Below are 13,913 nucleotides of genomic sequence, written 5' to 3' on the forward strand. Positions count from 1 at the left end.
ACCAGAACCCAATATTATTGGCGAGTCGGGTAGTCCATCATCACAGTTCGAGGGCAGGCATCATTTCAGTAATTTCATCCCGTTGCATTCACATCCGTGCCTTGAATGAGATTGAATGTGATCTTTGCTCTCAAGTATTTTCCCAAGTTTTACACTTTCGTGCTTTGCATGAATGGGAATGGAACCGTGTGTGTTGAATTAGGCTCCTTGTGAGCACTGAACTTTGTCCGGTGGAGTTCCTTTTTGTGTTGCTGTAATTGTGTCATTTCTCGATGAGAAAGATTAGGCAACATTTAGTCACTTCTAGCCATGATGCTCAATTTATTTACGAATGTACACTAGTTACTAGGGATCGTTTACGTTGGAGAACAAGATCTATTCTATGCCTGTGTATTTGGGGAAGTCAAATCTGAAATAATGATGAAATTGCGTGTATCCAAAGTTAAAACTCGTGATTTGTCGCCCTCTGGTGTGTAAAAGATGCAAAAGCTTACAGCACCTGGTATTCCCAGGCGGTCTCCCATCCAAGTACTGACCAGGCCCGAGCCTGCTTAGCTTCCGAGATCGGACGAGATCGGGCGTATTCAGGCTAGTATGGCCGTAAGCCAGGGAGGCTGTCCCTGACGCTCTACTTAAAGGGAAGGCAATATCCGTTTCTTCCGCTCATACTTGCAATTGAACTGTCTCTCTACTCTAAAGTCCGGGACACACCAGCGCGCCGCAGACAGTCCCTGCTAACACGAAACGTTGTGGCAACGTTGTGCGTTAGCTGGGGTGCCACACCAGACCGGAACTATATATTACAAAACGAACACATTGTCTTGATAAAACAGCTGTAATTGAGTGCCTGACACGCCAGTCAAGCGCAATCTTGAGAAGGTGTGCATTTCAGTAAGGATTTCAATTGACATGCAGTATGAAACTGAAAGGAGGTTGCATCACTATGATGCATAACATTGCATGTATTGTATTTTCAAGTGTGTGCATTCATCCTGTTGTCATTTTGTTTTGAAAGCAGAAGAATCATTCAACAGGTTGCTGAGACAAATGTAAACCAGTAAAACATATGAAGAGAAACAAACCTTGAATATAAGTTCAGTTGTTTAAACATTTGACAAACTATGGTGAGGGGGTAAGAAAACACACAAATCCAGCAGCTCCTGTATTTCAATACACCAGAACCCAATATTATTGGCGAGTCGGGTAGTCCATCATCACAGTTCGAGGGCAGGCATCATTTCAGTAATTTCATCCCGTTGCATTCACATCCGTGCCTTGAATGAGATTGAATGTGATCTTTGCTCTCAAGTATGTTCCCAAGTTTTACACTTTCGTGATTTGCATGAATGGGAATGGAGCCGTGTGTGTTGAATGAAGCTCCTTGTGAGCACTGAACATTGTCCGGTGGAGTTCCTTTTTGTGTTGCTGTAATTGTGTCATTTCTCGATGAGAAAGATTAGGCAACATTTAGTCACTTCTAGCCATGATGCTCAATTTATTTACGAATGTACCCTAGTTACTAGGGACCGTTTACGTTGGAGAACAAGATCTATTGTATGCCTGTGTATTTGGGGAAGTCAAATCTGAAATAATGATGAAATTGCGTGTATCCAAAGTTAAAACTCGTGATTTGTCGCCCTCTGGTGTGTAAAAGATGCAAAAGCTTACAGCACCTGGTATTCCCAGGCGCTCTCCCATCCAAGTACTGACCAGGCCCGAGCCTGCTTAGCTTCCGAGATCGGACGAGATCGGGCGTATTCAGGCTAGTATGGCCGTAAGCCAGGGAGGCTGTCCCTGACGCTCTACTTAAAGGGAAGGCAATATCCGTTTCTGCCGTTCATACTTGCAGTTGAACTGTCTCTCTACTCTAAAGCCCGGGACACACCAGCGCGCCGCAGACAGTCCCTGCTAACACGCCACGTTGTGGCAACATTGTGGCAACGTTGTGCGTTAGCTGGGGTGCCACACCAGACCGGAACTATATATTACAAAACGAACACATTCTCTTGATAAAACAGCTGTAATTGAGTGCCTGACACGCCAGTCAAGCGCAATCTTGAGAAGGTGTGCATTTCAGTAAGGATTTCAATTGACATGCAGTATGAAACTGAAAGGAGGTTGCATCACTATGATGCATAACATTGCATGTATTGTATTTTCAAGTGTGTGCATTCATCCTGTTGTCATTTTGTTTTGAAAGCAGAAGAATCATTCAACAGGTTGCTGAGACAAATGTAAACCAGTAAAACATATGAAGAGAAACAAACCTTGAATATAAGTTCAGTTGTTTAAACATTTGACAAACTATGGTGAGGGGGTAAGAAAACACACAAATCCAGCAGCTCCTGTATTTCAATACACCAGAACCCAATATTATTGGCGAGTCGGGTAGTCCATCATCACAGTTCGAGGGCAGGCATCATTTCAGTAATTTCATCCCGTTGCATTCACATCCGTGCCTTGAATGAGATTGAATGTGATCTTTGCTCTCAAGTATGTTCCCAAGTTTTACACTTTCGTGCTTTGCATGAATGGGAATGGAACCGTGTGTGTTGAATGAGGCTCCTTGTGAGCACTGAACTTTGTCCGGTGGAGTTCCTTTTTGTGTTGCTGTAATTGTGTCATTTCTCGATGAGAAAGATTAGGCAACATTTAGTCACTTCTAGCCATGATGCTCAATTTATTTACGAATGTACCCTAGTTACTAGGGACCGTTTACGTTGGAGAACAAGATCTATTGTATGCCTGTGTATTTGGGGAAGTCAAATCTGAAATAATGATGAAATTGCGTGTATCCAAAGTTAAAACTCGTGATTTGTCGCCCTCTGGTGTGTAAAAGATGCAAAAGCTTACAGCACCTGGTATTCCCAGGCGGTCTCCCATCCAAGTACTGACCAGGCCCGAGCCTGCTTAGCTTCCGAGATCGGGCGTATTCAGGCTAGTATGGCCGTAAGCCAGGGAAGCTGTCCCTGACGCTCTACTTAAAGGGAAGGCAATATCCGTTTCTGCCGCTCATACTTGCAGTTGAACTGTCTCTCTACTCTAAAGCCCGGGACACACCAGCGCGCTGCAGCCAGTCCCTTCTTACATGCCACGTTGTGGCAACATTGTGGCAACGTTGTGCGTTAGCTGGGGTGCCACACCAGACCGGAACTATATATTACAAAACGAACACATTGTCTTGATAAAACAGCTGTAATTGCGTGCCTGACACGCCAGTCAAGCGCAATCTTGAGAAGGTGTGCATTTCAGTAAGGATTTCAATTGACATGCAGTATGAAACTGAAAGGAGGTTGCATCACTATGATGCATAACATTGCATGTATTGTATTTTCAAGTGTGTGCATTCATCCTGTTGTCATTTTGTTTTGAAAGCAGAAGAATCATTCAACAGGTTGCTGAGACAAATGTAAACCAGTAAAACATATGAAGAGAAACATACCTTGAATATAAGTTCAGTTGTTTAAACATTTGACAAACTATGGTGAGGGGGTAAGAAAACACACAAATCCAGCAGCTCCTGTATTTCAATACACCAGAACCCAATATTATTGGCGAGTCGGGTAGTCCATCATCACAGTTCGAGGGCAGGCATCATTTCAGTAATTTCATCCCGTTGCATTCACATCCGTGCCTTGAATGAGATTGAATGTGATCTTTGCTCTCAAGTATGTTCCCAAGTTTTACACTTTCGTGCTTTGCATGAATGGGAATGGAACCGTGTGTGTTGAATGAGGCTCCTTGTGAGCACTGAACTTTGTCCGGTGGAGTTCCTTTTTGTGTTGCTGTAATTGTGTCATTTCTCGATGAGAAAGATTAGGCAACATTTAGTCACTTCTAGCCATGATGCTCAATTTATTTACGAATGTACCCTAGTTACTAGGGACCGTTTACGTTGGAGAACAAGATCTATTGTATGCCTGTGTATTTGGGGAAGTCAAATCTGAAATAATGATGAAATTGCGTGTATCCAAAGTTAAAACTCGTGATTTGTCGCCCTCTGGTGTGTAAAAGATGCAAAAGCTTACAGCACCTGGTATTCCCAGGCGGTCTCCCATCCAAGTACTGACCAGGCCCGAGCCTGCTTAGCTTCCGAGATCGGACGAAATCGGGCGTATTCAGGCTAGTATGGCCGTAAGCCAGGGAAGCTGTCCCTGACGCTCTACTTAAAGGGAAGGCAATATCCGTTTCTGCCGCTCATACTTGCAGTTGAACTGTCTCTCTACTCTAAAGTCCGGGACACACCAGCGCGCCGCAGACAGTCCCTGCTAACACGAAACGTTGTGGCAACGTTGTGCGTTAGCTGGGGTGCCACACCAGACCGGAACTATATTTTACAAAACGAACACATTGTCTTGATAATACAGCTGTAATTGAGTGCCTGACATGCCAGTCAAGCGCAATCTTGAGAAGGTGTGCATTTCAGTAAGGATTTCAATTGACATGCAGTATGAAACTGAAAGGAGGTTGCATCACTATGATGCATAACATTGCATGTATTGTATTTTCAAGTGTGTGCATTCATCCTGTTGTCATTTTGTTTTGAAAGCAGAAGAATCATTCAACAGGTTGCTGAGACAAATGTAAACCAGTAAAACATATGAAGAGAAACAAACCTTGAATATAAGTTCAGTTGTTTAAACATTTGACAAACTATGGTGAGGGGGTAAGAAAACACACAAATCCAGCAGCTCCTGTATTTCAATACACCAGAACCCAATATTATTGGCGAGTCGGGTAGTCCATCATCACAGTTCGAGGGCAGGCATCATTTCAGTAATTTCATCCCGTTGCATTCACATCCGTGCCTTGAATGAGATTGAATGTGATCTTTGCTCTCAAGTATGTTCCCAAGTTTTACACTTTCGTGCTTTGCATGAATGGGAATGGAACCGTGTGTGTTGAATGAGGCTCCTTGTGAGCACTGAACTTTGTCCGGTGGAGTTCCTTTTTGTGTTGCTGTAATTGTGTCATTTCTCGATGAGAAAGATTAGGCAACATTTAGTCACTTCTAGCCATGATGCTCAATTTATTTACGAATGTACCCTAGTTACTAGGGACCGTTTACGTTGGAGAACAAGATCTATTGTATGCCTGTGTATTTGGGGAAGTCAAATCTGAAATAATGATGAAATTGCGTGTATCCAAAGTTAAAACTCGTGATTTGTCGCCCTTTGGTGTGTAAAAGATGCAAAAGCTTACAGCACCTGGTATTCCCAGGCTGTCTCCCATCCAAGTACTGACCAGGCACGAGCCTGCTTAGCTTCCGAGATCGGGCGTATTCAGGCTAGTATGGCCGTAAGCCAGGAAGGCTGTCCCTGACGCTCTACTTAAAGGGACGGCAATATCCGTTTCTGCCGCTCATACTTGCAGTTGAACTGTCTCTCTACTCTAAAGCCCGGGACACACCAGCGCGCTGCAGCCAGTCCCTGCTTACATGCCACATTGTGGCAACATTGTGGCAACGTTGTGCGTTAGCTGGGGTGCCACACCAGACCGGAACTATATATTACAAAACGAACACATTGTCTTGATAAAACAGCTGTAATTGCGTGCCTGACACGCCAGTCAAGCGCAATCTTGAGAAGGTGTGCATTTCAGTAAGGATTTCAATTGACATGCAGTATGAAACTGAAAGGAGGTTGCATCACTATGATGCATAACATTGCATGTATTGTATTTTCAAGTGTGTGCATTCATCCTGTTGTCATTTTGTTTTGAAAGCAGAAGAATCATTCAACAGGTTGCTGAGACAAATGTAAACCAGTAAAACATATGAAGAGAAACATACCTTGAATATAAGTTCAGTTGTTTAAACATTTGACAAACTATGGTGAGGGGGTAAGAAAACACACAAATCCAGCAGCTCCTGTATTTCAATACACCAGAACCCAATATTATTGGCGAGTCGGGTAGTCCATCATCACAGTTCGAGGGCAGGCATCATTTCAGTAATTTCATCCCGTTGCATTCACATCCGTGCCTTGAATGAGATTGAATGTGATCTTTGCTCTCAAGTATGTTCCCAAGTTTTACACTTTCGTGCTTTGCATGAATGGGAATGGAACCGTGTGTGTTGAATGAGGCTCCTTGTGAGCACTGAACTTTGTCCGGTGGAGTTCCTTTTTGTGTTGCTGTAATTGTGTCATTTCTCGATGAGAAAGATTAGGCAACATTTAGTCACTTCTAGCCATGATGCTCAATTTATTTACGAATGTACCCTAGTTACTAGGGACCGTTTACGTTGGAGAACAAGATCTATTGTATGCCTGTGTATTTGGGGAAGTCAAATCTGAAATAATGATGAAATTGCGTGTATCCAAAGTTAAAACTCGTGATTTGTCGCCCTCTGGTGTGTAAAAGATGCAAAAGCTTACAGCACCAGGTATTCCCAGGCGGTCTCCCATCCAAGTACTGACCAGGCCCGAGCCTGCTTAGCTTCCGAGATCGGACGAGATCGGGCGTATTCAGGCTAGTATGGCCGTAAGCCAGGGAGGCTGTCCCTGACGCTCTACTTAAAGGGAAGGCAATATCCGTTTCTGCCGTTCATACTTACAGTTGAACTGTCTCTCTACTCTAAAGCCCGGGACACACCAGCGCGCCGCAGACAGTCCCTGCTAACACGCCACGTTGTGGCAACATTGTGGCAACGTTGTGCGTTAGCTGGGGTGCCACACCAGACCGGAACTATATTTTACAAAACGAACACATTGTCTTGATAAAACAGCTGTAATTGAGTGCCTGACACGCCAGTCAAGCGCAATCTTGAGAAGGTGTGCATTTCAGTAAGGATTTCAATTGACATGCAGTATGAAACTGAAAGGAGGTTGCATCACTATGATGCATAACATTGCATGTATTGTATTTTCAAGTGTGTGCATTCATCCTGTTGTCATTTTGTTTTGAAAGCAGAAGAATCATTCAACAGGTTGCTGAGACAAATGTAAACCAGTAAAACATATGAAGAGAAACAAACCTTGAATATAAGTTCAGTTGTATAAACATTTGACAAACTATGGTGAGGGGGTAAGAAAACACACAAATCCAGCAGCTCCTGTATTTCAATACACCAGAACCCAATATTATTGGCGAGTCGGGTAGTCCATCATCACAGTTCGAGGGCAGGCATCATTTCAGTAATTTCATCCCGTTGCATTCACATCCGTGCCTTGAATGAGATTGAATGTGATCTTTGCTCTCAAGTATGTTCCCAAGTTTTACACTTTCGTGCTTTGCATGAATGGGAATGGAACCGTGTGTGTTGAATGAGGCTCCTTGTGAGCACTGAACTTTGTCCAGTGGAGTTCCTTTTTGTGTTGCTGTAATTGTGTCATTTCTCGATGAGAAAGATTAGGCAACATTTAGTCACTTCTAGCCATGATGCTCAATTTATTTACGAATGTACCCTAGTTACTAGGGACCGTTTACGTTGGAGAACAAGATCTATTGTATGCCTGTGTATTTGGGGAAGTCAAATCTGAAATAATGATGAAATTGCGTGTATCCAAAGTTAAAACTCGTGATTTGTCGCCCTCTGGTGTGTAAAAGATGCAAAAGCTTACAGCACCTGGTATTCCCAGGCGGTCTCCCATCCAAGTACTGACCAGGCCAGAGCCTGCTTAGCTTCCGAGATCGGACGAGATCGGGCGTATTCAGGCTAGTATGGCCGTAAGCCAGGGAGGCTGTCCCTGACGCTCTACTTAAAGGGAAGGCAATATCCTTTTCTGCCGTTCATACTTACAGTTGAACTGTCTCTCTACTCTAAAGCCCGGGACACACCAGTGCGCCGCAGACAGTCCCTGCTAACACGCCACGTTGTGGCAACGTTGTGGCAACGTTGTGCGTTAGCTGGGGTGCCACACCAGACCGGAACTATATTTTACAAAACGAACACATTGTCTTGATAAAACAGCTGTAATTGAGTGCCTGACACGCCAGTCAAGCGCAATCTTGAGAAGGTGTGCATTTCAGTAAGGATTTCAATTGACATGCAGTATGAAACTGAAAGGAGGTTGCATCACTATGATGCATAACATTGCATGTATTGTATTTTCAAGTGTGTGCATTCATCCTGTTGTCATTTTGTTTTGAAAGCAGAAGAATCATTCAACAGGTTGCTGAGACAAATGTAAACCAGTAAAACATATGAAGAGAAACAAACCTTGAATATAAGTTCAGTTGTTTAAACATTTGACAAACTATGGTGAGGGGGTAAGAAAACACACAAATCCAGCAGCTCCTGTATTTCAATACACCAGAACCCAATATTATTGGCGAGTCGGGTAGTCCATCATCACAGTTCGAGGGCAGGCATCATTTCAGTAATTTCATCCCGTTGCATTCACATCCGTGCCTTGAATGAGATTGAATGTGATCTTTGCTCTCAAGTATGTTCCCAAGTTTTACACTTTCGTGCTTTGCATGAATGGGAATGGAACCGTGTGTGTTGAATGAGGCTCCTTGTGAGCACTGAACTTTGTCCGGTGGAGTTCCTTTTTGTGTTGCTGTAATTGTGTCATTTCTCGATGAGAAAGATTAGGCAACATTTAGTCACTTCTAGCCATGATGCTCAATTTATTTACGAATGTACCCTAGTTACTAGGGACCGTTTACATTGGAGAACAAGATCTATTGTATGCCTGTGTATTTGGGGAAGTCAAATCTGAAATAATGATGAAATTGCGTGTATCCAAAGTTAAAACTCGTGATTTGTCGCCCTCTGGTGTGTAAAAGATGCAAAAGCTTACAGCACCTGGTATTCCCAGGCGGTCTCCCATCCAAGTACTGACCAGGCCGGAGCCTGCTTAGCTTCCGAGATCGGACGAGATCGGGCGTATTCAGGCTAGTATGGCCGTAAGCCGGGGAGGCTGTCCCTGATGCTCTACTTAAAGGGAAGGCAATATCCGTTTCTGCCGCTCATACTTGCAGTTGAACTGTCTCTCTACTCTAAAGTCCGGGACACACCAGCGCGCCGCAGACAGTCCCTGCTAACACGAAACGTTGTGGCAACGTTGTGCGTTAACTGGGGTGCCACACCAGACCGGAACTATATTTTACAAAACGAACACATTGTCTTGATAATACAGCTGTAATTGAGTGCCTGACACGCCAGTCAAGCGCAATCTTGAGAAGGTGTGCATTTCAGTAAGGATTTCAATTGACATGCAGTATGAAACTGAAAGGAGGTTGCATCACTATGATGCATAACATTGCATGTATTGTATTTTCAAGTGTGTGCATTCATCCTGTTGTCATTTTGTTTTGAAAGCAGAAGAATCATTCAACAGGTTGCTGAGACAAATGTAAACCAGTAAAACATATGAAGAGAAACAAACCTTGAATATAAGTTCAGTTGTTTAAACATTTGACAAACTATGGTGAGGGGGTAAGAAAACACACAAATCCAGCAGCTCCTGTATTTCAATACACCAGAACCCAATATTATTGGCGAGTCGGGTAGTCCATCATAACAGTTCGAGGGCAGGCATCATTTCAGTAATTTCATCCCGTTGCATTCACATCCGTGCCTTGAATGAGATTGAATGTGATCTTTGCTCTCAAGTATGTTCCCAAGTTTTACACTTTCGTGCTTTGCATGAATGGGAATGGAACCGTGTGTGTTGAATGAGGCTCCTTGTGAGCACTGAACTTTGTCCGGTGGAGTTCCTTTTTGTGTTGCTGTAATTGTGTCATTTCTCGATGAGAAAGATTAGGCAACATTTAGTCACTTCTAGCCATGATGCTGAATTTATTTACGAATGTACCCTAGTTACTAGGGACCGTTTACGTTGGAGAACAAGATCTATTGTATGCCTGTGTATTTGGGGAAGTCAAATCTGAAATAATGATGAAATTGCGTGTATCCAAAGTTAAAACTCGTGATTTGTCGCCCTCTGGTGTGTAAAAGATGCAAAAGCTTACAGCACCTGGTATTCCCAGGCGGTCTCCCATCCAAGTACTGACCAGGCCCGAGCCTGCTTAGCTTCCGAGATCGGACGAGATCGGGCGTATTCAGGCTAGTATGGCCGTAAGCCGGGGAAGCTGTCCCTGACGCTCTACTTAAAGGGAAGGCAATATCCGTTTCTGCCGCTCATACTTGCAGTTGAACTGTCTCTCTACTCTAAAGTCCGGGACACACCAGCGCGCCGCAGACAGTCCCTGCTAACACGAAACGTTGTGGCAACGTTGTGCGTTAGCTGGGGTGCCACACCAGACCGGAACTATATTTTACAAAACGAACACATTGTCTTGATAAAACAGCTGTAATTGAGTGCCTGACACGCCAGTCAAGCGCAATCTTGAGAAGGTGTGCATTTCAGTAAGGATTTCAATTGACATGCAGTATGAAACTGAAAGGAGGTTGCATCACTATGATGCATAACATTGCATGTATTGTATTTTCAAGTGTGTGCATTCATCCTGTTGTCATTTTGTTTTGAAAGCAGAAGAATCATTCAACAGGTTGATGAGACAAATGTAAACCAGTAAAACATATGAAGAGAAACAAACCTTGAATATAAGTTCAGTTGTATAAACATTTGACAAACTATGGTGAGGGGGTAAGAAAACACACAAATCCAGCAGCTCCTGTATTTCAATACACCAGAACCCAATATTATTGGCGAGTCGGGTAGTCCATCATCACAGTTCGAGGGCAGGCATCATTTCAGTAATTTCATCCCGTTGCATTCACATCCGTGCCTTGAATGAGATTGAATGTGATCTTTGCTCTCAAGTATGTTCCCAAGTTTTACACTTTCGTGCTTTGCATGAATGGGAATGGAACCGTGTGTGTTGAATGAGGCTCCTTGTGAGCACTGAACTTTGTCCGGTGGAGTTCCTTTCTGTGTTGCTGTAATTGTGTCATTTCTCGATGAGAAAGATTAGGCAACATTTAGTCACTTCTAGCCATGATGCTCAATTTATTTACGAATGTACCCTAGTTACTAGGGACCGTTTACGTTGGAGAACAAGATCTATTGTATGCCTGTGTATTTGGGGAAGTCAAATCTGAAATAATGATGAAATTGCGTGTATCCAAAGTTAAAACTCGTGATTTGTTGCCCTCTGGTGTGTAAAAGATGCAAAAACTTACAGCACCTGGTATTCCCAGGCGGTCTCCCATCCAAGTACTGACCAGGCCCGAGCCTGCTTAGCTTCCAAGATCGGACGAGATCGGGCGTATTCAGGCTAGTATGGCCGTAAGCCAGGGAAGCTGTCCCTGACGCTCTACTTAAAGGGAAGGCAATATCCGTTTCTGTCGCTCATACTTGCTGTTGAACTGTCTCTCTACTCTAAAGTCCGGGACACACCAGCGCGCCGCAGACAGTCCCTGCTAACACGAAACGTTGTGGCAACGTTGTGCGTTAGCTGGGGTGCCACACCAGACCGGAACTATATTTTACAAAACGAACACATTGTCTTGATAATACAGCTGTAATTGAGTTCCTGACACGCCAGTAAAGCGCAATCTTGAGAAGGTGTGCATTTTAGTAAGGATTTCAATTGACATGCAGTATGAAACTGAAAGGAGGTTGCTTCACTATGATGCAAAACATTGCATGTATTGTATTTTCAAGTGTGTGCATTCATCCTGTTGTCATTTTGTTTTGAAAGCAGAAGAATCATTCAACAGGTTGCTGAGACAAATGTAAACCAGTAAAACATATGAAGAGAAACAAACCTTGAATATAAGTTCAGTTGTTTAAACATTTGACAAACTATGGTGAGGGGGTAAGAAAACACACAAATCCAGCAGCTCCTGTATTTCAATACACCAGAACCCAATATTATTGGCGAGTCGGGTAGTCCATCATCACAGTTCGAGGGCAGGCATCATTTCAGTAATTTCATCCCGTTGCATTCACATCCGTGCCTTGAATGAGATTGAATGTGATCTTTGCTCTCAAGTATGTTCCCAAGTTTTACACTTTCGTGCTTTGCATGAATGGGAATGGAACCGTGTGTGTTGAATGAGGCTCCTTGTGAGCACTGAACTTTGTCCGGTGGAGTTCCTTTTTGTGTTGCTGTAATTGTGTCATTTCTCGATGAGAAAGATTAGGCAACATTTAGTCACTTCTAGCCATGATGCTCAATTTATTTACGAATGTACCCTAGTTACTAGGGACCGTTTACGTTGGAGAACAAGATCTATTGTATGCCTGTGTATTTGGGGAAGTCAAATCTGAAATAATGATGAAATTGCGTGTATCCAAAGTTAAAACTCGTGATTTGTCGCCCTCTGGTGTGTAAAAGATGGAAAAGCTTACAGCACCTGGTATTCCCAGGCAGTCTCCCATCCAAGTACTGACCAGGCCGGAGCCTGCTTAGCTTCCGAGATCGGACGAGATCGGGCGTATTCAGGCTAGTATGGCCGTAAGCCGGGCAGGCTGTCCCTGATGCTCTACATAAAGGGAAGGCAATATCCGTTTCTGCCGCTCATACTTGCAGTTGAACTGTCTCTCTACTCTAAAGTCCGGGACACACCAGCGCGCCGCAGACAGTCCCTGCTAACACGAAACGTTGTGGCAACGTTGTGCGTTAGCTGGGGTGCCACACCAGACCGGAACTATATATTACAAAACGAACACATTCTCTTGATAAAACAGCTGTAATTGAGTGCCTGACACGCCAGTCAAGCGCAATCTTGAGAAGGTGTGCATTTCAGTAAGGATTTCAATTGACATGCAGTATGAAACTGAAAGGAGGTTGCATCACTATGATGCATAACATTGCATGTATTGTATTTTCAAGTGTGTGCATTCATCCTGTTGTCATTTTGCTTTGAAAGCAGAAGAATCATTCAACAGGTTGCTGAGACAAATGTAAACCAGTAAAACATATGAAGAGAAACAAACCTTGAATATAAGTTCAGTTGTTTAAACATTTGACAAACTATGGTGAGGGGGTAAGAAAACACACAAATCCAGCAGCTCCTGTATTTCAATACACCAGAACCCAATATTATTGGCGAGTCGGGTAGTCCATCATCACAGTTCGAGGGCAGGCATCATTTCAGTAATTTCATCCCGTTGCATTCACATCCGTGCCTTGAATGAGATTGAATGTGATCTTTGCTCTCAAGTATGTTCCCAAGTTTTACACTTTCGTGCTTTGCATGAATGGGAATGGAACCGTGTGTGTTGAATGAGGCTCCTTGTGAGCACTGAACTTTGTCCGGTGGAGTTCCTTTTTGTGTTGCTGTAATTGTGTCATTTCTCGATGAGAAAGATTAGGCAACATTTAGTCACTTCTAGCCATGATGCTCAATTTATTTACGAATGTACCCTAGTTACTAGGGACCGTTTACGTTGGAGAACAAGATCTATTGTATGCCTGTGTATTTGGGGTAGTCAAATCTGAAATAATGATGAAATTGCGTGTATCCAAAGTTAAAACTCGTGATTTGTCGCCCTCTGGTGTGTAAAAGATGCAAAAGCTTACAGCACCTGGTATTCCCAGGCGGTCTCCCATGCAAGTACTGACCAGGAACGAGCCTGCTTAGCTTCCGAGATCGGACGAGATCGGGCGTATTCAGGCTAGTAGGGCCGTAAGCCAGGAAGGCTGTCCCTGACGCTCTACTTAAAGGGAAGGCAATATCCGTTTCTGCCGTTCATACTTACAGTTGAACTGTCTCTCTTCTCTAAAGCCTGGGACACACCAGCGCGCCGCAGACAGTCCCTGCTAACACGCCACGTTGTGGCAACATTGTGGCAACGTTGTGCGTTAGCTGGGGTGCCACACCAGACCGGAACTATATATTACAAAACGAACACATTGTCTTGATAAAACAGCTGTAATTGAGTGCCTGACACGCCAGTCAAGCGCAATCTTGAGAAGGTGTGCATTTCAGTAAGGATTTCAATTGACATGCAGTATGAAACTGAAAGGAGGTTGCATCACTATGATGCATA

General features: G+C 43.7%; 10 non-coding genes and 2 pseudogenes across 10 annotated transcripts; all 12 read right to left on the minus strand.

Annotated features, from left to right (window-relative positions):
- Window positions 1-487: 487 nt before the first annotated feature.
- Window positions 488-606, minus strand: LOC136741937 (5S ribosomal RNA). The gene has a single exon (XR_010814573.1). It is a non-coding gene; the product is annotated as a 5S ribosomal RNA (ribosomal RNA).
- A 1,055-nt stretch (window positions 607-1,661) lies between these two features.
- On the minus strand, window positions 1,662-1,780 carry LOC136742182 (5S ribosomal RNA). The gene has a single exon (XR_010814807.1). It is a non-coding gene; the product is annotated as a 5S ribosomal RNA (ribosomal RNA).
- A 1,066-nt stretch (window positions 1,781-2,846) lies between these two features.
- Window positions 2,847-2,955, minus strand: LOC136742278 (uncharacterized; annotated as a pseudogene).
- A 1,066-nt stretch (window positions 2,956-4,021) lies between these two features.
- On the minus strand, window positions 4,022-4,140 carry LOC136742063 (5S ribosomal RNA). Its single transcript, XR_010814694.1, has one exon. It is a non-coding gene; the product is annotated as a 5S ribosomal RNA (ribosomal RNA).
- A 1,055-nt stretch (window positions 4,141-5,195) lies between these two features.
- On the minus strand, window positions 5,196-5,304 carry LOC136742303 (uncharacterized; annotated as a pseudogene).
- A 1,066-nt stretch (window positions 5,305-6,370) lies between these two features.
- LOC136741982 (5S ribosomal RNA) lies at window positions 6,371-6,489 on the minus strand. The gene has a single exon (XR_010814617.1). It is a non-coding gene; the product is annotated as a 5S ribosomal RNA (ribosomal RNA).
- A 1,066-nt stretch (window positions 6,490-7,555) lies between these two features.
- LOC136742021 (5S ribosomal RNA) lies at window positions 7,556-7,674 on the minus strand. Its single transcript, XR_010814654.1, has one exon. It is a non-coding gene; the product is annotated as a 5S ribosomal RNA (ribosomal RNA).
- A 1,066-nt stretch (window positions 7,675-8,740) lies between these two features.
- Window positions 8,741-8,859, minus strand: LOC136742084 (5S ribosomal RNA). The gene has a single exon (XR_010814714.1). It is a non-coding gene; the product is annotated as a 5S ribosomal RNA (ribosomal RNA).
- Window positions 8,860-9,914: 1,055 nt separating this feature from the next.
- LOC136741938 (5S ribosomal RNA) lies at window positions 9,915-10,033 on the minus strand. Its single transcript, XR_010814574.1, has one exon. It is a non-coding gene; the product is annotated as a 5S ribosomal RNA (ribosomal RNA).
- Window positions 10,034-11,088: 1,055 nt separating this feature from the next.
- Window positions 11,089-11,207, minus strand: LOC136742159 (5S ribosomal RNA). The gene has a single exon (XR_010814784.1). It is a non-coding gene; the product is annotated as a 5S ribosomal RNA (ribosomal RNA).
- Window positions 11,208-12,262: 1,055 nt separating this feature from the next.
- LOC136742193 (5S ribosomal RNA) lies at window positions 12,263-12,381 on the minus strand. The gene has a single exon (XR_010814818.1). It is a non-coding gene; the product is annotated as a 5S ribosomal RNA (ribosomal RNA).
- A 1,055-nt stretch (window positions 12,382-13,436) lies between these two features.
- LOC136742270 (5S ribosomal RNA) lies at window positions 13,437-13,555 on the minus strand. Its single transcript, XR_010814889.1, has one exon. It is a non-coding gene; the product is annotated as a 5S ribosomal RNA (ribosomal RNA).
- Between the last annotated feature and the right edge of the window lie 358 nt (window positions 13,556-13,913).

This window comes from Amia ocellicauda, unplaced genomic scaffold, assembly GCF_036373705.1.
Source record: "Amia ocellicauda isolate fAmiCal2 unplaced genomic scaffold, fAmiCal2.hap1 HAP1_SCAFFOLD_73, whole genome shotgun sequence".
Classification (NCBI taxonomy): Eukaryota; Metazoa; Chordata; class Actinopteri; order Amiiformes; family Amiidae; genus Amia; species Amia ocellicauda.